This window comes from Mauremys reevesii, linkage group 23, assembly GCF_016161935.1.
Source record: "Mauremys reevesii isolate NIE-2019 linkage group 23, ASM1616193v1, whole genome shotgun sequence".
In the NCBI taxonomy this organism is placed as follows: Eukaryota; Metazoa; Chordata; order Testudines; family Geoemydidae; genus Mauremys; species Mauremys reevesii.
This window is the reverse complement of record NC_052645.1, coordinates 5,126,777-5,154,173: the sequence shown is the minus strand read 5'-3', so window position 1 is coordinate 5,154,173 and position 27,397 is coordinate 5,126,777. Positions and strand designations below refer to the sequence as shown.

General features: G+C 44.6%; 1 long non-coding RNA gene across 1 annotated transcript; it reads right to left on the bottom strand.

Moving 5' to 3' along the window:
• Positions 1–2,282: 2,282 nt before the first annotated feature.
• LOC120389055 lies at positions 2,283–27,112 on the bottom strand. Its single transcript, XR_005590738.1, has 4 exons — positions 26,019–27,112; positions 7,338–7,450; positions 3,583–5,154; positions 2,283–3,412 (listed from the first exon to the last, which is right to left on the bottom strand). It is a non-coding gene; the product is annotated as an uncharacterized LOC120389055 (long non-coding RNA).
• Positions 27,113–27,397: the final 285 nt, after the last annotated feature.

Below are 27,397 nucleotides of genomic sequence, written 5' to 3'. Positions count from 1 at the left end.
CAGTTTGGCCACCAGGGAACATGTCAGACTCCCTGGCCCAGTCTGGTCCCACCTTCCAGTCACTGTAGGTCTTGATGGAGACATCCAGCCCAGGGGAAGGGCAGAAGCACATTTGCCAACTGCCAAGGTGGGGAGGGGGACAAGACAGGGCACCGGTGCCTGAGTGGAGGACAGCAGTGCTTTGGAACACAGGGTGCCAAGCCACCGAGGAATTTCTGTAAGAACTACCAGGAAGCCCCTTTCCAACCTAGAGATGGCTTCCCCTCTCTCTTCCCCTGAGCCTTAATAGCTCCCTTCACTCCCCCACTTATGCCTCCACCCTGAATTCACAGGGAAGCTTCTGCCCCCGTGTGTGGGAACAGCCCAACTGAGTCAAATGGAGATTTGGACGATACATACAGCATTTTACCTTTCACATACAATATGGAAGACAGCAAATCTAGATCAAAGGTGGAATGCACCCCAAAGTGCCACTCCCACACACACACTTGAATCATAGAATCATAGAAATGTTGAGCTGGAAAGGACATTGAGAGGTCACCAAGTCCAGCCCCCTGCACTGAGGTGTTTGGCCAACCTGTTCTTAAAAACTTCCAGTAACAGGGATTCCACAGCCTCCCTTGGAAGCCTATTCCAAAACTTAACTATCCTTTTTGTTAGAAAGTTTTTCTAATATGTAATAAATCTCCCATGTTCCAGATTAAGCCGATTACTTCTTGTTCTACCTTCAGTGGACATGGAGAACTGATCACGGTCATCTTTATGACAGCCCTTAATATCAGAAGATTTATCAGATCCTCTCCTTTGTCTCCTTTTCTCGAGATGACATCCCCAGTTTTTTTAACATTTCCTCACAGGTCAGGTTTTCTAAATCTTCTATCATTTTTGTTGATCTTCTGTGGCCTCTTGCCAATTTGTCCACATCTATCCTAAAGTCTGGTGCCCAGAATTGGACACAGTTCTGAAGACTTCACCAATGCTGAGTAGAGCAAGACCAGTACCTCACATGTTTTATATACAACACTCCTGTTAACACACCCCAGACTGATATTAGTCTTTTTTGCAACTGCATCACATTGTTGGTTCATATTGAATTGGTGATCCACTCTAACCCCCAGATCCTTTTCAGCAGCAGTTAGTCCCCATTTTGCAGTTGTGCATTTGACTTTTCCTCCCTACCTGCTAAGGGAGGGATAGCTCCAGGGCCGGTGCTTCCATTAGGTGACCCTAGGTGGTCGCCTAGGGCGCCAGGATTCGGGGGGCGGCATTTTGTGCGCTCCCCACGGGAGCTTCCGGTTCCGCTCCCGTCGCACTGCCATAGAAGGACCTTCTGCCGACGTGCCGTGGAAAACAGCGGCAGGCAATTGAGCAGCTCAATGACTGCCGCTGTTGCCTGTGGCATTTCAGCGGAGGGTCCTTCTTCGGCGGCGTGATAGGAGTGGAACCGGAAGCTCCCGCGCACCCCGTGGGGAGTGCACAAAAAGCCGCCCTCCGAATTCTGCCTAGGGTGCCAGAAACTCTGGCGCCGCTCCTGGATAGCTCAGTGGTTTGAGCATTGGCCTGCTAAACCCAGGGTTGTGAGTTCAGTCCTTGAGGGGGCCACTGAGGGATCTGGGGCAAAATCAGTACTTGGTCCTGCTAGTGAAGGCAGAGGGCTAGATTCAATGACCCTTTGGGGTCCATTCCAGTTCTAGGAGGTAGGTATATCTCCATTTTATTTATTTAAGGCTCCTCAACATGCCATTGTTGTGTGCGGTTATCAAAAGCTGAAAACAAGCAGTCTCTGTTCATTTATTTTCTTTCCTCAGTTTCAACCTGTGCAAGGCTCCCAGTGATGCTGTGTCAAGTGACCTTTGTTTGGGAATGGCTCTGCATCTGTAATGTATAATCCTGGGCTGCCATTTCCAGGGGGCTAGCTGGATTCCAAGAGCTGACATCGTGTCAGGAGACTTCCCTCACTCCTGGCTGGAAATTATGCTGAGTCTTTAGAAGCATCAGCTTGCAGAGGAAAGAATGAACCAAGTCACTGCTGAAAGGGTTTGCACTGCAGAGAGTGTAACATGCTCCCTTGTGCCTCCATAATGGAATTCTGGTGCAATATTTGGGATTCATGAAGGCAGACACCTGTCTCTTTTTAGCAGGACTCAGAGCAAGTCCTCTTCAGTTCAGCTTCAGATATCAAAGAGATTTTGCAATCTTATGTGAGCTTGGATTTGAATTGTAAAATCTGGCAATTTCTTCTAAACTATAAATATTTTACTCAAAACAGATATTTTATTACATTACATATTATGCTTAGGAAATGTGACAGAATCACAATCGTATAGTATGAATAATGCTATTTTATAAGAGAATTATATTATGAACCACCTGCTTTCTGGGTTTCATGATATTGTCTAATTGCTTGAAAATGGGACTTTTAAAATAATTACCATTAACGTACATATGCCCAAAATGAATAAAGATTTCTGAGATTTTCATATATAATTTTTGCTAGCCAAAAGGCAAAGGGTGTAACAATATGAGAACAACATGAAATCCCTCTCCTGCCAGGATAATGTGAATGTTTTTAGACTATGGAGAATAAACCTGTTATATTTAATGTATTTTCTAATGTAAATATTAAAAGAAAAAAGCCCGTGGGAGACAGAGCTACAAAAGCAATGATGCAGCAAACATCAATATGGGTTGTTCTTGTTTTTGTGTTATTAGACCAGTCTCTAGATCATTCAGTATTTTATATATATTAATCACGACCTCTCTTCTTCATCTCCTTTTAAGGTAACAATACCAATCTTTTCAATCTCTTCATATGAGAGTTTTTCCAGGCCTTTTACAATTCTCATCATTCTTGTCTAAACCCCCTCCAATTCTGCAATATGCTGTTTAAGACTGTATGACCAGTTCTGCACACAGTATTTCAGGTGAAGCTGCAGCATTCATTTAGATAAGGGTATTAGCGTATTCTCCATATTACTCTCTATCCCATTCCTTATGTAGCCTAACATCTTGTTTGATTTTTTTGACTGCAGCTGTACATTGAGCAGAGGTTTTCATAGAACTGTCTGCAGTGATGCCCAGGTCACTTTTTGGCTATAGGTAAATTAGAACCCTGAAAGGTGCATGAGTATTTTACGTATCTCCTCCAATGCTCATTACTTTGCATTTGTTGACACTGGCAGTGAACAGCTAACAGAGTTTCCTCTTTGAGTGATTGCACATGTGCATTCCACTGTGGTTGTGTGCACGCCCCACGTACAGTCGCTGGAAATTTTTCCCTAAATGGTACCCATCAGGGTGGCTGCAGTGTCCTCTGCTGCAGAGTCGTAACAAGGAATTTTTGCATCCGAGGCAAGGGCCTGCTCCAGGCTCTTCAGCGGCGGGTCCCTGAGTCCCTGTCGGAGGGAAGGACCTGCCGCCGAATTGCTGCTGCTGCTTCATTCATTCTTTGGCGGCAATTTGGCGGCGGGTCCCTGAGTCCCTCTCGGAGAGAAAGACCCGCTGCTGAATTGCCGTCGAAGAATGAATGAAGCCACAGTGGCAATTTGGCGGCAGGTCCTTCCCTCCAAGAGGGACTCGGACCCACCGCCGAATTGCCGCCGAAGAAGCAGTGGCAGTAGAGCTGCCGCCGAAGCGCCGCTGATCGCGGTACAGCTGCGGCCCTCTGCTTTGCGTGCCCGAGGCAAGTGCCTCACTCGCCTCGCCCTTGTTATGGCACTGCCCTGCTGCCTAGCACTGCTATCACCAGTATAAAGCACCCAGCTGAACCCCCGCCCTCTCAGTACTTTCTTATCACCTGTGACAATCACTGGAGTTTTTCCAGGTGTTTGCAAGTTTTTTCAGTCAACATTTTGCTGAATAATGTAAATAGTTTTAGTGAAGTTATTAGTTTACAGTATTTATCACTTTTTTTGTCCGATCCCTGGTGCACAGTGATGCCTCGGTCTCCAGGCTTGAAGCCTTGCATCTCTTGCAATAAGGCTGTGCCCCTGAGCAACCTGAACTCAAGTTGCTTGAGGTGCCTGGGAGAAGCTCATAGTAGGGACCTTTAAGTCTTACATGAAGGATCAGGAGGCCTGGCTAAAATTCCTGCTCATGGAGGATGCCTTGAGACCTCCATCTGAGCCAGGCTGGTCAGACTCATCACCAAGTGCCTTGGTGTGGATAAGGAGTACTCCTCCTACAGTACCACAGACTGATCACCATCTCCTGTGCCTAGAAAAAGGCATAAGAAGCAGGCTGCTGAAAGGGGGCAATCCACAGCACCAAAGGCTGCCAGGCCTGGGGATCAGAGTAGGGTGCAGTCTAAACCAAAGCACTCCTCTGCCACAGGAGCGCAGAAGCCAGCACCGTTGACTCTGGCTAAACAGGTACCACTGAATCCAGAGCCAGAAGAGTCTTTCATATCAGTGGCACCATGCTGTACCAATATTATCTTGATACCAACCACACCAGAGGCATTTGAGGATGCCAGGATCTTCTCTTGTTGTCGGTACCAGTATCACTGACAGTACAAGAGCTCATGTTATCAGTACCAGTGAACAGAGGTGTATCAGCTGAATTTCTACGATGCTCAGTACCGTGTCAACACCAAGTACCCAGGATGGTATTCCCTTCAGTACTGCCAAAGGGGAAACTCGCAGTGCTTGCCTTGGTGCTCACCTCTCCACCACAGCACAGTTCACTGGTGCCATTGGGAACGGGGGCCCAATGTTACTGAGGACCTGCACCTTTTGTGGCCTTTTGGAACCCATGGGGGTTTCCTCCAGTTTTCATGGTGTATTCCAGGTGTTTCTATTCAGGGGCATTGGAAGGACATACAGCACTGCCTCCCGGGCACCAGCCAGTCCTGACTCCAGTCCCAGGCTCAGTACCGGACTCCAAGCTGGCTCAACAGGATCCTGCTGATGCAGAAAGGGAAGAAGAGCATCTGCAGCCTGTGTGGGCTTCCTCTTTTCTCCTCCCCAGACAAGGCAGTTTCAGAAGGGGGCATGTCGCCTCCACAAGATGACTACAAGGCTCACCAAGAGTTGTCAAAGAGGTTGGCTTTGAATCTGGGCACACAGTTCCTCTACACACTTCCCCTGCCCTTCTCCTGTCCCTTGTAGTGTTGCTGCCAATGAGATAGAAAGGCAGTGACATCAGAGCATAACCCTGAAATCAAAGGACTCAAAGAAGTTAGAGGATGTTGTACCAGTTCCCATGATGCCAGACCCTTTTTCTCCTGTATTTGCAAACTGCCTTTCTCACTTCCTCAGTGCTTGGTCCCATATCACCACAGACCATTGGGTGTTGAGCACAGTAGATGTGGGATACATCCTCCAGTTTATTTCTACCCCTCTTTCCCACCCTCCCTCCCCATCCCTCTTAGGGGCCCCTCCCACAAGAAACTTCTGCACCAGGAGGTTCAATCCCTCCTTCGGGTGGCAGCCGTAGAAGAGGTGCCATAGAGGTTAAGGGGAAAGAATTTCTATCCCACTATTTCCTAATTCCGAAGGAGACAGCAGATCTCAGGCCTATTCTAGCCCTGAACCAACTCAACCACTATCTGAAAAAGATACAATTCCACATGGTCACCTTGGCATCTATTATTCCCTTTCTGGATTCAGGAGACTGGCACGCCACCCTCCATTTAAGAGATGCCTACTTCCATGTGTTGATATACCAAGGGCATAGAAATGTCCTTGGATTTGTAGTGAACCATTTATAGTACCAATTCACGATGCTTCTGATCAACCTGTCTGCAGCTCCTTGGGTGTTCACAAAATGTAATGCCATAGTGGCAGCATTCCTGGGGAGATTGAGGGGGGAAGGTCTACCCTTATCTGGACAACTGGCTAGTCAAGGGCCAGGCCAGGGCTCCAGGGGTGTCCAGCGTTCCAGTTATCCAGTCGACGTTCACGGGTCTAGGCTTCTAATCAATGCAGACAAATCTACCACTTGTCTGGTACAGTGGATAGAGTTTACTGGAGTGGTGCTGTACCCAAGCCAGAGCATTCCTCCTGGAGGTGTGATTCCAATCAATCCATTCCCAGGTGACACACTTCAAATATCACCCAATCACAACAGCCTGGAACTGTATGAGGCTCCTAGGCCACATGGCCTTGTGCATTTATGTGATAAAACCATGAGACTGCACCTCAGATCCCTCCAGACATGGCTGGTCTTAGTGTACTCACCAAGCCATTTTCATTCAGACACTGTACTCAAAGTTAGAGTCCTACCAAATTCACGATCCATTTTGGTCAATTTCACGGTCACAGGATTTAAAAAATAATAAATGTCATGATTTCAGCTATTTAAATCTGAAATTTCACAGTCTTGTAATTATAGGGGTCCTGACCCAAAAAGGAGTTGTGGAGGGGTCGCAAGATTATTGTAGGGAGAGTTGCGGTTTTGCTACCCTTACTTCTGCGCTGCTGCTGGCTGCGGCACTGCCTTAGAGATGGGCAGCTGGAGAGTGGCAGCTGCTGGCTGGGAGCCCTACTCTGAAGGTGGAGCCGCCGCCGCAGCAGCACAAAAGTAAGGGTGTTAATACTGTGATCCTCTAAAATAACCTTAAGTATCAGAGGGGTAGCCGTGTTAGTCTGGATCTGTAAAAAGCGACAAAGAGTCCTGTGGCACCTCATAGACTAACAATATAACTAACTGCATCTGAGGAAGTGGGTATTCACCCATGAAAGCTTATGCTCCAATATGTCTGTTAAAATAACCTTGTGACCCTCCTGCAACTCCCTTTTGGGTCAGGACGCCCAGTTTGAGAAACGTTGGTCTCCCCTGTGAAATCTGTATAGTATAGGGTAAAAGGACAAAAGACCAGATTTCATGGGGAGAGACCAGATTTCACAGTCCATGATGCATTTTTCATGGCCACGAATTTGGTAGGGCTCTTCTCATAGTCCATCACAGGTCCTCACCTCACTGGATTGATGGTTGGATCCTCTCAATGTTTCTGCAGGTGTTCCCTTCATCTGCCCTCAACCATCAATGACTCTGGTCTCAAATACATCAGCACTAGGATGGGGAGCCCACATAGAGCCCCTAAGAACTCAGGGCCTTGGGGAGCCCACATAGAGCCCCTAAGAACTCAGGGCCTTTGGTCTCAGGCAGAGCTCTCCCTTCATATCAACATCAGAGAGTTCAGGGTGGTTTGTCTTGCCTGTCAGATGTTCCTGCCTCACATCAAGGGCAAAAGTTTGTTTGTTCTTATGAACAACACTGCAGCCATATTTTACCTAAACAGGCAGGGAGGAACTTGCTCTTCCCTCCTTTCTCAGGAAGCAATCGACTTATGGAAATTTTGTATAGCCCATTCAATCAACCTTGAGGCCTCTTACCTTCCAGGGATGCAGAATGAGCTGGCAGATCATCTGAGCAGATCTTCCTCCCGTCTCTTCGCCCGGATGTAGCCAGAGACATTTTTCTGAACCGTGGGACTCCCCAAACAGATCTGTTTGTGAAAAAATACAACAAAGTGTCACCAATTCTGCTCCCTTCAGGTTCATTGTCCAAGTTCCATCATAGCTGCCTTCCTGCTACTCTGGACAGGACAGCTTTGTTATGCTTTTCTTCCAATCCCACTCCTTCACAGAGTGTTACTGAAAACTAAGCAGAACCACGCCTGTGCTATATTAATAGTCCCAGCATGGCTCCACCAACACTGGTTCTCTGCCCTGCTAGACTCCAATCTTGCTCCTGTTACACCCAGATGTGATCCCAGGACTCCCAGGATCATGGTTGGCTGCTCCACCTGAACCTAAGCTCCCTTCACTTATTGGCCTGGAAGCTCCATGGTTAAATCCCAGAGAACAGGTTTGTTCAGAGCAAGTTCACCACATCTTACTAAGTACTAGAAAGCCCTCCATCAGGGCCACCTACCTGTCAAAATGGAAGCGATTTTCAGTCTAGGCTTCACTCACTGGATGTTAGATGGGCTCTAATATTCTATATAGCAGGGGTAGGCAACCTATGGCACACGTGCCGAAGACAGCACACGAGCTGATTGTCAATGGCACTCACACTGCCCAGGTCCTGGCCTCCAGTCCAGGAGGGCTCTGCATTTTAATTTAATTTTAAATGAAGCTTCTTAAACATTTTTAAAACCTTATTTACTTTATATACAACAATAGTTTAGTTATATATTATAGACTTATAGAAAGAGACCTTCTAAAAACGTTAAAATGTGTGACTGGCACACAAAACCTTAAATTAGAGGGAATAAATGAAGACTCGGCACACCACTTCTGAAAGGTTGCCGACCTCTGCTATACAGAAAAGATTAAACCATTTTGGCAGTCCACCCAACTGTATGTGGCTGTAGTGGACAGAATGAGAGGTCTTTCAATTTGCACTTCTTACATTCAGGCAGGTGTTTCACCATCAAGTAACCTGATTGCTCATTCCACAAGATTGCAAGCAAGCAGTGTTCTGGTGCAGTTCCCTATTCACAGCATTTGCAAAACAGCAAACTGGTCATTGGTGTACCCATTCTCCTCCCATTATGCCATCACCAGCTACTGTAGGAACAAAGCTAAATTCAGTCAGGCTATGTTATGATCTGGGTGTACATGAACTCTGATACTTCCGCCTAAATCAATGCTTAGGAATCACCAGAAGTAGAATGCATATGGGCCATCACTTGAAGGAGAAAAAATGGTTACTGACCTTTTGTAACTGTTGTTCTTCAAGATGTGTTAAACATGTACATTCCACGACCCGCCCTCCTAGCCCTCTGCATCGGAGTTTCCAGAAAGAAAGAACTGAGGGGTGCAGGATCGGCTGGCATTGTGCAGGGGTGCACTTATACCAGCACTGGCATTGTGCAGCAGAAGAGGGCACTCAAGCCGCCCCAATGGGTATCACTGAGGGGGAAATTTCCGGGGTGTTCACACACCAAGAGTGGAATGTACATGTGCAACACATATTGAAGAACAACAGTTACAAAGATCAATAACCATTTTTTCTGTGGGAATTTGTAAGGGAGAGTTTGGATGGGGAGGGTTTTTCCATCCTTCTCTTTCTTTTTTTCTAGGAATAGAATCAAGGAAGAAGGTGGACAGATGCAGAAGCTGTGGGATGCATATAATTCTTGAGGAGGTATCTGATGGAAGATACTTATGCGTGAAATGTTGCCTGATAGAGCTCATGGCAAAAAAAGATTCACGCATTAGAGATGCAGCTGGAGACAATGATGGAATTCAGGTGGGGGTCTGAAGGTGTAACGCAGGAGAGGAGAGGAGGTGGTACAGACAACTCAAGATTTGCTAAATGAAAGGACTTCGAGGGAGGCCTGCCAGAGGAGGAAAGTGATCCATGGAAGAATATGACCATGAGGACAAGGCAGAGGAGACCAGCTAGTGGTGATGAAATTGAGTTGAGTAACAGGTTTGCTGCACCGGGGATTGCGGAGGTGGAACGGGCAGAAGATGGGGCAGTGAGAAAGAAAAGGAGGGAAGCCAGTACCTGCAGAAGAGATGATGGAGATAGACAGGGACCAGAGCCTAATGAAAAATAAAGATGATGCACAGTGGACCGCTAGAGACAACATGAAACAGATTCATACCAACACCAGGAAGAGACAGGTCTGTGTGATTGGGGCTCCATAGAAGAATCAATAGGCCTGTCACCTGACCAAATCCAGAGAACAGAAGAGTGTGCCATCTGCCAGGAACAAGGATGTGAGATGTGGATGTGAGGCTGAAGGGGATCCTGATGGGAGCTGGTAAAAATCCATTGATTGTGCTGCATGTTGGGACAAATGACGTAGCTAGAGTCCCATTGGAATGAATCAAAGGTGACTACACATCGCTGGGTAATACACTTAAGGAAGTGGAAGGCCAGGTAATTTTCAGTGGAATACTTCTGGTCCCTAGAGAAGGAAGGTGAAGACACGACAAGTTAATGAAAATCAAAAGATGGCTGAAAGATTGATGCTATGAGGAAGGTTTTCAGATGATTGACCATTGGGAAACATTTATGAAAGGATGACTTTTATGAACTGATGGACTGCACTTTAGTACCTGGGGTTTTAACCTTCTTGGATCAAGACTGGCACAATTGATAAGAAAGACTTTAATGTAGGAGATGAGGAGAAAAGTTTGGGAGAAACTCATGAAATCTTCATGCCTGGCTTCAAAACACAAGAACAGGAAAGTCAGCTAAAGGAAGATCTAGTAAGGGATAATGGAACGCCACAAGCTAGAAAACTGGGTGAGGTCCAAATGAAACAACTGAAATGCTTGTACACGAATGCAAGGAGTCTGGGCAATAAAATGGTGCAAGAGGTCAGACCAGATAGTATAGGGGTTACAGAAACATGGTGGATTAGCACTCATGACTGGAATACAGATATTGAAGGGTAGATGCTGTTTAAGAGAGAGAGGAATAATGGTAAAGGTGATGGGGGAGTGTGGACATCAACAAAACAGTAAATTGTAAAGAAACATGAAGTGACAGTGTGGACAATACAGAATCTGTTTGGGTCAAAATTAGGGCTGTCAAGTGAATAAAAAAAATCATGATTAATTGTGTGATTAAAAAAATTAATCACAACTAACCACACTGTTAAACAATAATAGAATACCATTTATTTAAATATTTTTGGATGTTTTCTACATTTTCAAATATATTAATTTCAATTACAATACAGAATACAAAGTGTACAGTGCTCACTTTTTATTTATTTTTATTACAAGTGTTTGCATTGTAAAAAGACAAAAGAAATAGTATTTTTCAATTCACCTAATATAAGTACTGTATTGCAATCTCTTTATCATGAAAGTTGAACGTACAAATATAGACTTATGTACAAAAATACTGCATTCAAAAATAAAACAATATAAAATTTTAGAGCTTACAAGACCACTCAGTCCTACTTCTTGTTCAGCCAATTGCTCAAATAAATAAGTTTGTTTACATTTGCAGAGGATAATGCTGCCCACTTCTTGTTTACAATGTCACCCAAAAGTGAGAATAGGTGTTCTCATGGCACTGCTGTAGCCAGCGTTGCAAGATATTTACATACCAGATGCGCATGCTTCAACCACCATTCCAGGGGACATGCATCCATGTTGATGACAGGTTCTGCTTGAAAACCAAAAGCAGTGCCGACTGACGCATATTTATTTTCATTATCTGACTCAGATGTCACCAGCGGAAGGTTGATTTTCTTTTTTGGTGGTTTGGGTTCTGTAGTTTCTGCATCAGAGTATGGCTCTTATAAGACTTCTGAAAGCATGCTCCACACCTCGTCCCTCTCAGATTTTGGAAAGCACTTCAGATTCTTAAATCTTGGGTCGAGTGCTGTAGCTATCTTTAGAAATCTCACATAGATTCATAGATTCTAGGACTGGAAGGGACCTTGAGAGGTCATCGAGTCCAGTCCCCTGCCCTCATGGCAAGACCAAATATACTGTTTAGACCATCCCTGATAGACATTTATCTAACCTACTCTTAAATATCTCCAGAGATGGAGATTCCACAACTTCCCTAGGCAATTTATTCCAGTGTTTAACCACCCTGACAGTTAGGAACTTTTTCCTAATGTCCAACCTAAACCTCCCTTGCTGCAGTTTAAGCCCATCGCTTCTTGTTCTATCCTTAGAGGCTAAGGTGAACAAGTTTTCTCCCTCCTCCTCATGACACCCTTTTAGATACCTGAAAACTGCTATCATGTCCCCTCTCAGTCTTCTCTTTTCCAAACTAAACAAACCCAATTCTTTCAGCCTTCCTTCATAGGTCATGTTCTCAAGACCTTTAATCATTCTTGTTGCTCTTCTCTGGACCCTCTCCAATTTCTCCACATCTTTCTTTAAATGCGGTGCCCAGAACTGGACACAATAGTCCAGTTGAGGCCTAACCAGCGCAGAGTAGAGCGGAAGAATGACTTCTCGTGTCTTGCTCACAACACACCTGTTAATGTATCCCAGAATCACGTTTGCTTTTTTTGCAACAGCATCACACTGTTTACTCATATTTAGCTTGTGGTCCACTATAACCCCTAGATCCCTTTCTGCCGTACTCCTTCCTAGATAGTCTCTTCCCATTTTGTATGTGTGAAACTGATTTTTCCTTCCTAAGTGGAGCACTTTGCATTTGTCTTTGTTAAACTTCATCCTGTTTACCTCAGACCATGTCTCCAATTTGTCCAGATCATTTTGAATTATGACCCTGTCCTTCAAAGCAGTTGCAATCCCTCCCAGTTTGGTATCATCTGCAAACTTAATAAGCATATTTTCTATGCCAATATCTAAGTCATTGATGAAGATATTGAACAGAGCCGGTCCCAAAACAGACCCCTGCGGAACCACACTTGGTCTACCTTTCCAGCAGGATTGGGAACTATTAATAACTACTCTCTGAGTTCGGTTATCCAGCCAGTTATGCACCCACCTTATAGTAGCCCCATCTAAATTGTATTTGCCTAGTTTATCGATAAGAATATCATGCGAGACCATATCAAATGCCTTACTAAAGTCTAGATATACCACATCCACCGCTTCTCCCTTATCCACAAGACTCATTATCCTATCAAAGAAAGCTATCAGATTGGTGTGACACGATTTGTTCTTTACAAATCCATGCTGGCTATTCCCTATCACCTTACCACCTTCCAAATGTTTGCAGATGATTTCCTTAATTACTTGCTCCATTATCTTCCCTGGCACAGAAGTTAAACTAACTGGTCTGTAGTTTCCTGGGTTGTTTTTATTTCCCTTTTTATAGATGGGCACTATATTTGCCCTTTTCCAGTCTTCTGGGATCTCTCCTGTCTCCCATGATTTTCCAAAGATAATAGCTAGAGGCTCAGATACCTCCTCTATTAGCTCCTTGAGTATTCTAGGATGCATTTCATCAGGCCTTGGTGACTTGCAGGCATCTAACTTTTCTAAGTGATTTTTAACTTGTTCTTTTTTTATTTTATCTTCTAAACCTACCCCCTTCCCATTAGCATTCACTATGTTAAACATTCCTTCAGACTTCTCGGTGAAGACCAAACAAAGAAGTCATTAAGCATCTCTGCCATTTCCAAGTTTCCTGTTACTATTTCTCCCTCCTCACTGAGCAGTGGGCCTACCCTGTCCTTGGTCTTCCTCTTGCTTCTAATGTACTGATAAAAAGTCTTCTTGTTTCCCTTTATTCCCATAGCTAGTTGGAGCTCATTTTGTGCCTTTGCCTTTCTAATCTTGCCCCTGCATTCCTGTGTTGTTTGCCTATATTCATCCTTTGTAATCTGTCCTAGTTTCCATTTTTTATATGACTCCTTTTTATTTTTTAGATCATGCAAGATCTCGTGGTTAAGCCAAGGTGGTCTTTTGCCACATTTTCTATCTTTCCTACCCAGTGGAATAGCTTGATTTTGGGCCCTTAATAGTGTCCCTTTGAAAAACTGCCAACTCTCCTCAGTTGTTTTTCCCCTCAGTCTTGATTCACATTGGTACTTTCTTTGTGTTTTGTGAAATCTGCAGTGAAAGTGTTCTTAAAATTAACATGTGCTGGGTCATCATCCGAGACTGCTATAACATGAAATATATGGCAGAATGTGGGTAAAACAGAGCAGGGGACATACAATTCTCCCCCCAAGGAGGTCAGTCACAAATTTAATTAACGCATTATTTTTTTAATGAGCGTCATTAGCATGGAAGCATGTTCTTTAGAATGGTGGCTGAAGCATGAAGGGGCATACGAATGTTTAGCATATCTGGCACGTAAATACCTTGCAATGCTGGCTACAAAAGTGCCATGCAAAAGCCTGTTCTCACTTTCTGGTGACATTATAAATAAGAAGAAGGCAGCATTATCTCTCATAAGTGTAAACAAACTTGCTTGTCTTAGTGATTGGCTGAACAAGAAGTAGGACTCAGTGGACTTGGAGAGAGTCCAGCGGAGGGCAACAAAAATGATTAGGGGGCTGGAGCACATGACTTATGAGGAGAGGCTGAGGGAACTGGGATTGTTTAGTCTGCAGAAGAGAAGAATGAGGGGGGATTTGATAGCTGCTTTCAACTACCTGAAAAGGGGGTTCCAAAGAGGATGGATCTAGACTGTTCTCAGTGGTAGAAGATGACAGAACAAGGATTAATGGTCTCAAGTTGCAGAGGGGGAGGTTTAGGTTGTATATTAGGAAAAACTTTTTCACTAGTAGGGTGGTGAAGAACTGGAATGGGTTACCTAGGGAGGTAGTGGAATCTCCTTCCTTAGAGGTTTTTAAGGTCAGGCTTGACAAAGCCCTGGCTGGGATGATTTAGTTGGGTTTGGTCCTGCTTTGAGCAGGGGGTTGGACTAGATGACCTCCTGAGGTCCCTTCCAACCCTGAGATTCTATGATTCTATGACTTGTAGCCTCTGAAGTTTTACATTGTTTTGTTTTTGAGTGCAGTTATGTAACAAAAAAATATACATTTGTAAGTTTCACTTTCAGGACAAAGTGATTGCACTACAGTACTTATATGAGGTGAACTGAAAAATATTTCTTCTGTTTATAATTTTTACAGTGCAAATATTTGTAATCAAAATATATTTTGATTTCAATTACAAACACAGAATACAAGATATATAGGAAAATGCAGAAAAACATCCAAAATATTTAATAAATTTCAATTGGTAGTCTCTTACGTAACAGTGCAATTAAAACTGTGATTAATTGCGATAATTTTTTTAAATCACAATTAATTTTTTGAGTTAATCATGTGAGTTAACTGTGATTAATTGAGAGCCCTAGTCAAAATCCCTTGGGGGGAAGGATTATAAAAGAGGTCCAGCTGGGATATTTTTAGGGGTCTGCTACAGACCCCCACAGTCAGTCTCTGATATGGAGAGAGATCTCTTTAATATTATTAGAAAGACTTCTGGGAAGTGTGTCATAATGGGAGACTTTTAACTCTCCCGATATAGATTGGAGAATAAATGCTGCTTATACTAGTAGGCCCTGGATGTGATTCCTGGATGTGATAACAACAGTTTTCATAGAATCACAGAATATCAGGGTTGGAAGAGACCTCAGGAGGTCGTCTAGTCCAACCCCCTGCTCAAAGCAGGACCAATCCCCAACTAAATCATCCCAGCCAGGGCTTTGTCAAGCCTGACCTTAAAAACCTCTAAGGAAGGAGATTCCACCACCTCCCTAGGGAACCCATTCCAGTGCTTCACCACCCTCCTAGTGAAAAAGTTTTTCCTAATATCCAACCTAAACCTCCCCACCGCAACTTGAGACCATTACTCCTTGTTCTGTCATCTGCTACCACTGAGAACAGTCTAGATCATCCTCTTTGGAACTCCCTTTCAGGTAGTTGAATGAGGAGGGATTTGATAGCTGCTTTCTTCTCTTCTGCAGACTAAACAATCCCAGATCCCTCAGCCTCTCCTCATAAGTCATGTGCTCCAGCCCCCTAATCATTTTTGTTGCCCTCTGCTGGACTCTTTCCAATTTTTCCACACCTTCTTGTAGTGTGGGGCCCAAAACTGGACACACTACTCCAGATGAGGCATCACCAATGTCCAATAGAGGGGAACGATCACATCCCTCAATCTGCTGGCAATGCCCCTACTTATTCAGCCCAAAATGCCGTTAGCCTTCTTGGCAACAAGGGCACACTGTCGACTCATATCCAGCTTCTCATCCACTGTAACTCCTAGGTCCTTTTCTGCAGAACTGTTTCCTAGCCAGTCGGTCCCTAGTCTGTAGCAGTGCATGGGATTCTTCCGTCCTAAGTACAAGAGACTGCACTTGTCCTTGATGAACCTCATCAGATTTCTTTTGGTCCAATCCTCTAATTTGTCTAGGTCCCTCTTGTGAAAGTAGAATGAATTATATTGTAAAAGTAGAATGAATTAAAGAAATGCTGTATGCTCCTTTAAAGCAGGAATAAGGAATGTTGAGATAAAGTTGTCAGGAAGAGGAACATTAAGGTATCGAACAATGGGTCCACTTAAACTGATGGTGGGACATTAACAGGAGATTGGTGAAAGTTAATAAGGACATGAGATATGTGTCTAGCCCCAGGTAAACTTATCAGTTCTGCTCCCTTTATAATCTTGTTAATTTCGCCCTTTTATCTGTATAAATAAAGTGATTTGAGCCTTGTATGGCATTCACATTTTCTGGGTATATTAGCAAAGCACTTTTGCTAATAAACAGAGTGGTCTGACAAACTGTGAGTCCTGAGTCTGACTTTAACACTCTGTATCCTATCCCTACCCTCCAGCATATCACAGAATCATAGACTTTAAGGTCCGAAGGGACCATTATGCTCGTATAGTCTGACCTCCTGCATAACGCAGGACACAGAATCTCAACCACCCACTCCTGTATCAAACCCCTAACCTAAGTCTGAGCTACAGAAGTCCTCAAATTGTGGTTTAAAGACTTCAAGGTGCAGAGAATCCTCCAGCAAGTGACCCAGGCCCCACGCTGCAGAGGAAGGTGAAAACCACCCAGGCCTCTGCAAATCTGCCCTGGAGAAAATTCCTTCCTGACCCCAAATATGGCGATCAGCTGAACCCTGAGCATGTGGGCAAGACTCACCAGCTAGACACCCAGGAAAGAATTCTCTCTAGTAACTCAGATCCCACACCATCTAACATCCCATCACAAGCCATTGGGCATATTTACCGCTAATAGTCAAAGATCAATTAATTGCCAAAATTAGGCTAACCCATCATACCATCCCCTCCATAAACTTATCAAGCTTAGTCTTGAAGCCAGATATGTCTTTTGCCCCCACTGCTCCCTGTGGAAGGCTGTTCCAGAACTTCACTCCTCTGATGGTTAGAAACCCTTTGTCTAATTTCAAGTCTAAACTTCCTGATTGCCAGTTTATATCCATTAGTTCTTGTGTCCACATTAGTACTGAGCTTAAATAATTCCTCTCCCTACCTGGTATTTATTCCTCTGATATATTTATAGAGAGCAATCACATCTCCCCTCAGCCTTCTTTTGGTTAGCCTAAACAAGCCAAGCTCTTTGAGTCTCTGTTCATAAGACAGGTTTTCCATTCCTCGGATCATTCTAGTAGCCCTTCTCTGTACCTGTTCCAGTTTGAATTCATCTTCTTAAACACGGGAGACCAGAACTGCACACAGTATTCCAGATGAGGTCTCACCAGTGCCTTGTGTAATGGTACTAACACCTCCTTATCTCTATTGGAAATACCTCGCCTGATGCATCTCAAGACCGCATTAGCCTTTTTCACAGCCATATCACATTGGTGGCTCATAGTCATCCTGTGATCAATCAATACTTCAAGGTCCTTCTCCTCCTCTGTTACTTCCAACTGATGTGTCCCCAGCTTATAACAAAAATTCTTGTTATTAATCCCTAAATGCACCTTGCATTTTTCACTATTATATTTCATCCTATTACTATTACTCCAGTTTACAAGGTCATCCAGATCTTCCTGTATGATATCCCAGTCCTTCTCTGTATTTGCAATACCTCCCAGCGTTGTGTCATCCGCAAACTTTATTAGCAAATTCCCACTTTTTCTGCCAAGGTCAGTAATAAAAAGATTAAATAAGATTGGTCCCAAAACTGATCCCTGAGGAACTCTATTAGTAACCTCCCTCCAGCCTGACAGTTCACCTTTCAGTATGACCCATTGTAGTCTCCCCTTTAACCAGTTCCTTATCCACCTTTCAATTTTCATATTGATCCCCATCTTTTTCAATTTAGCTAATAATTCCCCATGTGGAACGGTATCAAATACCTTACTGAAATCAAGATAAAATTAGACCACTGTGTTTCCTTTGTCTAAAAAATCTGTTACCTTCTCAAAGAAGGAGATCAGGTTGGTTTGGCACGATCTACCTTTTGTAAAACCATGTTGTATTTTGTCCCAATTACCATTAACCTCAATGTCCTTAACTACTTTCTCCTTCAACATTTTTTCCAAGACCTTGCATACTACAGATGTCAAACTAACCGTCCTTTAGTTACCCGGATCACTCCCCCCTCCCCCTTTCTTAAAAATAGGAACTATGTTAGCTATTCTCCAGTCATACGGTCAGGGGCGGCTTTAGGCATTTTGCCGTCCCAAGCACGGCAGGCAGGCTGCCTTCGGCGGCTTGCCTGCGGGAAGCCGCAGGACTAGCGGACCCTCCACAGGCACGCCTGCTGGAGGTCTGCCGAAGCCGCGGGACCAGCGGACCCTCCGCAGGCAAGCTGCCGAAGGCAACCTGCCTGCCGCCCTCGCGGCGACTGGCAGAGCGCCCCCAGTGGCTTGCCGCCCCAATCACGTGCTTGGCGTGCTGGGGCCTGGAGCTGCCCCTGCATACGGTACAACCTCTGAGTTTACTGATTAATTAAAAATTCTTGCTAATGGGCTTTCAATTTCATGTGTCAGTTCCTTTAATATTCTTGGATGAAGATTATCTGGGCCCCCCGATTTAGTCCCATTAAGCTGTTCGAGTTTGGCTTCTACCTCGGATGTGGTAATATCTACCTCCATATCCTCATTCCCATTTGTCATCCTACCATTATCCCAAAACTGCTCATTAGCCTCATTAAAGACTGAGGCAAAGTATTTGTTTAGATATTGGGCCATGCCTAGATTATCCTTAACCTCCACTCCAGCCTCAGTGTTTAGCAGTCCCACTTCTTCTTTCTTTGTTTTCTTCTTATTTATATGGCTATAGAACCTTTTACTATTGGTTTTAATTCCCTTTGCAAGGTCCAATTCTACATGGCTTTTAGCCTGTCTCACTTTATCCCTATATGTTCTGAACTCAATAAGGTAGTTTTCCTTGCTGATCACTCCCATCTTCCACTCCTTGTAGGCTTTCTGCTTTTTCTTAATAGCCTCTTTGAGATGCCTGCTCATCCAGGTTGGTCTACAATTCCTGCCTATGAATTTTTTCCCCTTTCTTGGGATGCAGGCTTCTGATAGTTCCTGCAATTTTGACTTGAAGTAATTCCAGGCCTCCTCTGCCTTTAGATCCACAAGTTCTTCAGTCCAATCCACTTCCCTAATTAATTTCTTTAATTTTTTAAAGTTAGCCCTTTTGAAATAAAAAACCCTAGTCCCAGATCTATTTTTGTTTATCCTTCCATCTAGTTTAAACTGAATTAGCACATGATCACTTGAACCAAGGTTGTCTCCTACAACCATTTCTTCTATGAGGTCCTCACTACTCACCAAAACCAAATCTAAATCCCCTCTTGTTGGTTCAACTACTTAGTGAAGGAATCCATCAGCTATCGCATCCAGGAAAATCTGAGCCCTATTATTATTATTATTACTAGCACTTGTTCTCCAGTCTATATCTGGGAAGTTAAAGTCTCCCATGATCACACAATTCCCATGAGTATTTACTTCATTAAAAGCATTAAAGAGGTCTCTATCCATATCCAGATCAGATCCCGGTGGTCTGTAGCACACCCCAAGCACTATCCCAGGGGAAGCTCTAGTAGCTTTCTTCCCCAATGTGATTTTTGTCCAGACAGACTCTGTCTTATCAATTCCATCCCTTCTTATTTCTTTACAGTCTACCTCATCATTGATATACAATGCTACTCCACCACCTTTGCCTTTATTTCTGTCTTTCCTAAACAGCACATACCCTTTAATACCTGTACTCCAGTCATGACTACTATTCCATCTTGTTTCTGTTATCCCTATAATACCTGGTTTCACTTCCTGCACCAGTAACTCTAGTTCCCCCATTTTGTTACCTAGGCTCCTCGCATTGGTGTACAAACATCTTAATTTTTGCTGTTTGGCTTCGCTCACATTCTTTACCCGATTAGGCCCAGACATTCTACCGCCAGTATCACCTATTAGACTACCCTTCCTCCTTATGTCCATTCTCCTACCCACGGCTGTATCCTTTCTTACTTTGTTTTCTTTCCTCTCAATGTTAAAATCCAGCGTGGAGATTACCTGGACATCTCCCAACTATCTCCCCCAAATTCCTAGTTTAAAGCTCTCTTAATCTGTTGTGCCAGCCTCCATCCTAGAAGTCTATTTCCCTCCCTACTCAGGTGAAGTACATCTCTAGAGAACAGTCCCAGTGGCCATACATCCCAAAGCCCTCCTTATAGCACCATTGCCTGAGCCATCTGTTGATCATCATAATCTTGTCACACCTTTGTTGCCCTTCTCTAGGAACAGGCAGAATCCCACTGAAGATCACCTGAGCATAGATTTCCTTAAGTGTCTTCCCCAGCCTGGCATAGTCTCCCTTGATACGTTCCAATGAGAATCTAGCTGTATCATTTGTTCACACATGAAGGACAATCAGCAGATTCTTTCCCCCTCCCATTAGGATCCTCTTCAGCCTCAGGTCCACATCTCGTATCTTAGCACCCAGCAGACAGCACACCCTTCTGTTGTCTGGATCAGCTCTGGATACAGGCCTGTCTATTCTTCTCAGTAAGGAGTCCCCAATCACGTAGACCTGCCTTTTCCTGGTGATGGTGCAATTCTCTGGTCTATCCTCTGTTCCCTCTGGCTGCAAGTCCTTTCGATTTCTATTCTCCCTTGCAATCCTCCACAACCCATCCCGTATCCTCCTGGGGCTCATATTTGGTGTTGTCTCCAGTGACTCTTCCCCTCTTCCTACAGGACAAGCTGATCTTCTCTTCTTCCTTGTCCTCTCACCTTAGCGACCACCTGCCGTGCCCCTTCTTCATTTTCCAACTCCGCAAACCTGTTCCTGAGCTCTATTTCTCCTTCACTGGCCTGTCTTTTCCTCTGCCTTGTTCTCTTAGTCACATGCTCCCACTGTCCACTTTCCTCACCCAGCATTTTCCCCTCAGAATTCTTTGGTCCTGCTTCCATCTGCAAGTCTGAGCTTTTCCCTTCAGACTCCTCATGTCTTTGCTCCATCATCTGCTCAAGCCCCCTTCTAAACTTGACCAGAGTTTCCACCTGCATCTCCAATCCTTGGATCTTTTCTTCCATCAGCTCTATCAGGCAGCACTTCATGAAGACGAAACTCTTTTCATGTACCCACTCCAGGATCATGTACATGCCCCAGCTTCCGCATACGGTCATCTTCACTGTGTCTTCCACCACTTGGGTCACTACCACTGCTGCTTCTGTATCTGTCATAGGGTTCCCACCTAAATCCTGTAAATCCAGGAAACAAACCGAACCACAAAACCACCACCCACAGCAAAACAAACCCCCAACAAGCACCAAAACACTGCTAGAACACCACACACTCCCTTCACTAGTCTATCTATTCCTCTGTCTACCTCTTACTCCTCCCCCTGTAAACTCCCACTCAAACTCCCCTGTTTACAGCTCTGTTTGCTGGCTCCTGTGCCACTGCAGCTGTCTGTGCCGCTGCCTGACTGGCTGGCTACCGTTATAGGACCCCCTAGTCAGAGAAACCCCGCCCCCTAATCAGGGCTCAGTTTTTCTCCCAGGACACTCCTCCCAGTTTAGTGTCATCTGCGCAGCCTGCTCTGATTCTACAGAATGGTGTGCCCATAGAAACATATCCTGATGTCTGTCCAGGAAATCCTCATTTTCTCTTATGCAACACAGGGTTGATACTCGTTTCTCCAGACCTTGAACCTTCTCTTCCAATATGGAGACCACCCTGCACTTTGTACAGACAAAGTCGCTTCTGTCCTGTGGAAGAAAGACAAACATAGCACATCCTGTGCAGGTCACAATGGCTGATCACTCACCAACCATATTACCTTCCCTCTAAGAGCTTCCTCAGATGTTGCAGCAACTACTCAGAGGAGCCTGCAAGTCGAAAGCCTCAGTGGGCTCTCCCCAGGCGAACTCCCAGTTAAACTCCCTCTGTTAGCCTCTCTGCTGTTCACCACTCAGCTGACTGCCTTTTTATAACAGTCAGGCCCACTCAAGGCCCACCTGGAACAAAACACTCCCAATTCACACTTCAACTCTCTACTCCCAACCCCTAAGACAATGAGCTGTTCCAAACAAGCTGAGAGTTGATCCAGATAAGACTGAAATGAGACTGGTAGGCTGAGGCAAGCAGAGATAATTTCTGTGATGTGCCTCTTTTGAGTGATTCGGTTTGCAATCTGGGCATCTGTGTAGGCTCTCTGCTGCCTCTAGGTCAAGAAGCAGCTACAATCAAGTTGATCATTTTCCACGTAAGACAGCAAGGAGGCAACACCTGCTTTTATCACTTGAGAGCTCTCTCATCAACATAATTAAACTACCCCCAACGAGTGGCAGGAGAAGCTCTCCCACAGACACAGCACTGTGCACACAACCACTTGAGCCAGTGTAACGTAAGTAGGGTAGTGTAGACATGGCCTCAGACACTGAAATGCTCTCTGCATGGGGCTACCTCTCAAATCCTTCCAGAAACTGCAGTGTTCAGAATTCATTGCTCACCTGCTAGCAGTGACTCTTTACAGGTGCATATTATTGAACTGTTGCTGTGCCACCTGCCTGTTGGTTTCTGGTTTGATTTTAAGAAGTTGGCTCTGATCTAAAATGAACTCAGTGGCCTAGGACCTGCCTATCATGACACACTGCCACAACTGCAGTCAATGGAGGTGCCTGAGCTGGAGTCCCATTAGGATAAGAGGGGGCAACTGGCAGGACTTCTCTACCAGGGACCTGAGCCCTTGGAATTCACTTCCCCTTCATCCATAAAAGCTCAAGTTTGTTAACCTTTAGGGTATACTAAAACACCCACCTTCTCTCTCTGCTTCATGAGAAGATGGGTGTTGAGTTGGGCTAGTTACTGTTGGTGTGGGACTCTGGTTGGAATTGTGTGGGGAAGCTAAATTCTTAAATTTATTTTGTTGCTTGTTATTTCTTTGCATTTGATGTGGGGTAATTGATGGGTGTGTTTATTAATTCATGTCTTTTTAAAAGATTGCCCAGAATGCTGGATGGGTACTTTTTATGTATTGCACTATAGTACAAATTCAAATAAAATAAACAAACTAGTCATGTGATAAGAGCAAAGGTCCTCTCATGAATCAGTAATTGGTTAAAAGCTAGGAAACAAAATGAAGGAATAAATGGACAGTTTTCACAATGGAAAGTGGTAAATAGCAGGATCCCCCAAGAATCTGTACTGTTCAACATATTCATAAATGGTCTGGAAAAAGGAGTAAACAGTGAGGTAGCAAAGTTTGCAGATGATACTGAATTACTCAAGATAGTTATGTCCAAACTGACTGCAAAGAGTTCAAAGGGATCTCACAAAACTGAGTGACTGAGCAACAAAATGACAGATGAAGGTTAGTGTTGAAAAGTGCAAAGTAATACACAGTGGAGAACATAATTCCAACTATACATCCAAAATGATGGGGTCTCAATTAGCTATTACCATTTAAGAAAGAAATCCTGGCATCATCATGGATAGCTCTCTGAAAACATCCACTCAATGTGCAGCAGCAGACAAAAAAGCTAACAATGTTAGGAATCATTAGGAAAAAAGATATATTAGAATTGGACAAGGTACAGAGAAGGGCAACATAAATGATTGGTGGTATAGAACAACTTCCATATGAGGAGAAGTTAAAAAAGCTGGGATTGTTCAGTGTAAAAAGAAATGACTAAGGGGGGATATGATATAGGTCTATAACATAATGAATGATATGGAGAAAGTGAATAGGGAAGTGTTGTTTAGCCTTTCATACAATACAAAAACCAGGGGTCACCTAAAGAAATTAATAGGCAGCAGGTTTAAAACAAACAAAAGGAAGTACTTCACACAATGCACAGTCAACCTGTGGATGTTGTGAAGGCCAAAAGTTTAACTGGGGTCAAAAAACAATTAGATAAGTTCATGGAGGATAGGTCCATCAATGGCTATTAGCCAAGATGGTCAGAGATGCAACCCATGGTCTGGATGTCCCTAAACCTCCATCTGCCAGAAGCTGGGCATGGACATCACTCATTCCCTCTGAAGCATCTGACACTAGGCGTTGTCAGAGACAAGGCTACATGGACCATTCGTCTGACTCAGTATAACCATTTTAATAGAATCTCAGTTTCTTGCTGATGGATGTAAGGCCAGTTGTAAAGATGTATTGTTCATTATCTAACTTCTGATGGAATTCCTGACCTTGCCTGCACCACCAAGACCTAGCTATTCAAATCCACAACCTTCCCTTTGACCAGGTAATCCTTACTGGCTAATCAGTGAAGCCCAAAGGAGCAAGGCAAAAAACAGGAAGTGAAATGGCAGTCATATTCCCATCTGAACTAAGGTGTGAGAAAGGCTAACCCTGGAGATAAAACATAGCTAAATTATTTACATGACATCTGAAGTTAAAGATACTTGTGCAGATTCTCCATGCCATTGCTCTCCCTTTGCCTGGTGCAGGTGAAACGAAGGGAGCAGAGACCAACAGCAAATCCCTAGCTAAGGATACTGAGTGAACAGAGGAGTGGCTGGAGCATGGCATACTTTGGCAATCCCCAGCTGGCAAAAGGTCCCTTGTGGACCACAGCCAGCTGGAGCAGTTTAGAGCAGGTCCATGCTGCCTACCGTAGCCTGCACCTAAGGCCAAGAGTAGAGAATTAGGGTGGTACAACTTGCTCCCTGATTCCCCGTCCCATTCCTGTTACATCAGCACAAACAATGCATCAGAGAATCTGGTCCTATAACTGCTCTCCTGGGAATGTTGAGAGTGCCTCTTGCTGGCCTAGGTTTGTTATTGCTAACTGCATATGAGCACTCTTCAGCTTGAGCCTGGATGTGCAACAGCTGTAGAACCACTCCTGCTCCAGAGTTTTCAAGTCCACAGCAGTCTCGTTCCTTCTCCCCAAACTGTTCATTGAAAAGTTTCGTGTCAGCTTTTGAGAAATGTTTTAGCAATCAGCTCCCTGATGAAAACAAAAGTTGTGTTTGCTAATACTAATAAGGGTTGTTTTTCATTTATTTTTATAACTAACCCATGCACTAGTCTTTTAAAGCCATGGACAATTTCAAAAAAAGAGATATTTTAACTCTTTCAAACCTTCAACTGCTGGGCTGATTTAGTTGCAATTTTACAGAAAATTTAATCTATACTGTCTGGATATTCTCTCCTCACAAAGGTACAGGTATATTTTCTATAATGTTACAAATAAAACCTTTTGCTAACTTAGGAGTTTGAAGAAGTTCTATTAGTTTTTTAAACTACAGGTAGAGATAGAGCTAACAAAATATTGTACATAGGCTAGTTAAGGGGAAAAAATTAAAAATAACCAAGATGTTAGCATTGTTTGTCACAACTGTTTTCATTTATGTCACCACAAGCACATGTATAAAATTCTACACATCAAAAAGTTTAAGGGGCAGAAATATGTGAAAAAAAAGTTAGAAAATGTTCAGGTTGCAAAGAGAAGAAATTGAATGGGAGGAACTATCACAACTCTGTCTAAATATCTATTCACAGGACCTAACCACATCAGCCACACCATCAGGGACTCGTTCACCTGCACATCTACCAATGTGATATATGCCATCATGTGCCAAGCATGCCCCTCTGCCATGTACATTAGCCAAACCGGACAGTTTCTATGCAAAAGAATAAATGGACACAAATCTGACATCAGGAATCATAACATTCAAAAATCAGTAGGAGAACACTTCAATCTCTCTGGTCACTCAGTAACAGACTTAAAAGTGGCAATTCTTCAACAAAAAGAACTTCAAAAACAGACTCCAACACGAAGCTGCAGAACTGGAATTAATTATCAAACTGGATACCATCAGATTAGGCCTGAATAAAGACTGGGAGTGGTTGGGTCATTACAAAAACTAAACCTAATTTCCCCAATACTAATTTCTCCCTACTGTTACTCACACCTTCTTGTCAACTGTCTGTAATGGGCCACTCTCTTACCACTTAAAAGTTATTTTTCCTCCCTTGGTATCCTGCTGTTAATTGATTTATCTCGTTAGACTGACTTCACACTTGATAAAGCAACCCCCATCATTTCATGTATTTATACCCGCTCCTGTATTTGTCACTTCATGCATCCGCTGAAGTGAGTTCTAGCCCACGAAAGCTTATGCCCAAATAAATTTGTTAGTCTCTAAGGTGCCACAAGGACTCCTTGTAGTTTCTATCACAAGTTTGCTTACCAAAAATAATGTGAAGAGCCTCACAGCTTCTGTCTCATTATCTAAGTATTTCTACATCTTTCACACACTCTGTCCTGTCAGTGCACAGAATGAGGCAGAGGTTCTGCAGAAATAATAGTATAAGATTATGTAATTAAATACTGTCACTATGCATACGCACAAGAGGGCAGAGTTACCATGATACAGGCATCCTCAATTTTGCCATTCCCTGACATGCTTTCCAACCATAATATCTCTTAACATTGTGTCTTGGGGTTTATTTGGTTTATTATTATTATCACTGGTACTATTTATTTTCCTAGGGAGTTTCTATTCTGGAAGAATTTGCTGATCACAAGAGAATACCATCTTGCAAAACACGTCTGTTCCCTCAGCAAATGCTTGCACTGTGTAGGGAATGAGGTAGGGCACTCTACGTGCATCCTTAAAGATAATTAAATAGGCAACTTCTTAGAGGGAAAATCCCATTGACTGCAGCTATGGGCATGTGTCTAAGGGCAGTGGACTATGGAGAGATATTATTTGTAACCATCCATGCGCGTGCACAGCCCAAGCTCAGGAGTTTCCTCCCAGGTTAGGGAAAGGCGTATGCCCAGGCCAGGCTCTCCCTTCCTGCACAACTCCCAATGGCTCTCCCAGCCATGGCCTGGCTGGAGTTGCTGCAAGTAAGCAGCTGACTGCTTGTTAATGGCCCCAGTAGCTTTCTGCTCTCGCCCTCCAAAGGGCTGGGTTGCCAATTTCGGTTGGACCTATTCCTGGAGGTTTCATTACTTGACATAACCTTTAAAGATTAATCTTTAAATCCTGGAGACTCCAGGACAATTCTGGCGGGTTGGCAACCGTACAAAGGGCTGACCCTGGGTTGCTCCTGCTGTGCCCTGCTCCCAGCCCAGGGCTGACAATGCCCCAAAGAACGGGGCGAGGCTTCCCCCGGCAAAGCCCCCGGAGCCATAAAACAGGGGCCCTCGGCTGGGAAGACCAGCAGCAGGACGCGCCACTTCTCGGCCCGGGGCTTCACGGGCTCTGTGGGCTGCCCCTCTCCAGCGCATTGCGGCTGGCGGGCCCAAGCCAGCCCCGCGGCGCTCCGGGCCCGGTCGCCCAGCTCCCGGGCAGGCCTTCCCGCCCCGCCGCCGCCGCGGCCCGCCCGGGAAGCCAGCGCCCCCCGCCCCGCGGCTCCCCTGACGTCAGGCCGCCAGCCCGGGCTGGTCCCCGCCTCTCATTGTCAGGAGCCCGAGCCCGGCTGCCCGGAGCCAGCGGGCTGCCTGCAACTGCGGAGGGCGCCGCGCGGCTCCCAGGAGGAGCCCGCAGGCGGCGAGAGGCGGGACCCGGCTGCCTTGGGAGGAGGCTCCGTCTCCGAGACTCGGGCAAGTTCCCGGCGG